This window comes from Corylus avellana, chromosome ca2 (genome assembly GCF_901000735.1).
Source record: "Corylus avellana chromosome ca2, CavTom2PMs-1.0".
Taxonomy (NCBI): Eukaryota; Viridiplantae; Streptophyta; class Magnoliopsida; order Fagales; family Betulaceae; genus Corylus; species Corylus avellana.
Genome location: NC_081542.1, coordinates 35,957,096 through 35,958,584, shown reverse-complemented (window position 1 = coordinate 35,958,584; position 1,489 = coordinate 35,957,096). Strand labels below are relative to the sequence as shown.

The following is a 1,489-nucleotide window of genomic DNA, read 5'->3' as shown; positions in this document are numbered from 1 at the left end:
ATATAACATTACTCTTACCTCACCAATAACCAAAATTTAGTATTTTAAATGATTTTACGGCTAGTAAAATTGTTAATAGGCCAAAACATTCCAACGTACAATTTCATACTTGGGTGTATATACGTTCAATATCTTTGCAAAAAATTCACCGACAACGGTTAATAAAAATGTTGGGATCGATGCGTATGTTTGTGAGAGTTAGGAAAAGTATCAAAGTGATTTGGACCATTAAATAGAGAAGATTGTATCATACCAAGTATACTTGTCTGAAAATTAACAAACCTAGCATCACGAAGACATAACAAAACAGAAGCATTAATAATTTAATACCTAGTATGGTTAATGGTTTAACAACAACTTGAACAGATCCAATGTGCAAGAACTTAAAGCCTTTTACCAAAGAATCATTAATAAATTTTTTACCAAACCAGAAGCAACCTAAGTGTTGCATAAGATATATTGAAAATGCAGTTACATTACTTAGTACACGAAACAACCAAATAAACACCTTCGAATATGTTTCTCACATGGTATACTTTGCATACGGTGGAAATTAAGCATCAGACCGGTAAATATCTAATTTGCCCTAGTTATTTTTTGGCACTCCCAAAGGCCTTCCAAACAGCTTGAGAGGCATCAACGATATAGTTAGGACATGGAGGTTGGTAATCATGGTCAGCATCACACCCCATAGTGGAATCACACTCATCAACCACTTTCGCCTTAACATTCTTTCCATTGCCGTGGATGGTAATATACTTTAAACATCTCCGCTTATGGTTGAACCATCCAGTTGAGAGCGCCACCACAGGGGTGTCGTTTGAGTGGTATTTGTTGTCACATTCCGATGGTGCACCTCCATCCCCACCTTTCTCAAAGTTGTTGATAGTTAGCATGGCCTTTGTACGACTAGATACAGGTGGTGAACACTTGTAAGTTGTGTAAGACTTGCCTTTCACACAACACACAGAGTCATTCTCTTTGTTACACTGTCCTGAAAGGAGCCTTTTTACCCCTTATCTCACCACTGGGCTTGCAAGTTCGAGCATCAGCGCTTGAGCACTTTGTAACAAGAAGAAGAAAGAGGAAGAGAACAAAGACAGTAGAAGAAATTTGGTTCTGCATCTTCAATATATTCCCTCTCCCTCTCTCTGTGGTTATGTTTTTGTGTGAGGAACATAAACTGGCAGTGGGCTATATATAGAGATCATATTAACCACTCAAAATAGATATCTTTAATGTAAAATTAGGACATGTTTGCAGTCTTTTTTTTCAGGTTTCTTTGAAATATCAGTTGGTATTTTTTTAAAGTATGATGGACAAGAACAACTCGAGACAAAATGGCGAAAACCATATAAAAGGGCGTGTTGATTACGCCACGATATATAGTTTTACAATTGCCTTAGTTTTGAATCTTCTTGTGATTGTCGTTTGTGCATCTGTATCACATGATTCAGATCCCTTAATTAACTCAACGAGACAAAACTGT

At 36.7% G+C, this 1,489-nt stretch overlaps 1 pseudogene; it reads right to left on the bottom strand.

Moving 5' to 3' along the window:
• Positions 1-553: 553 nt before the first annotated feature.
• LOC132172459 (kiwellin-1-like) lies at positions 554-1,125 on the bottom strand (annotated as a pseudogene).
• Between the last annotated feature and the right edge of the window lie 364 nt (positions 1,126-1,489).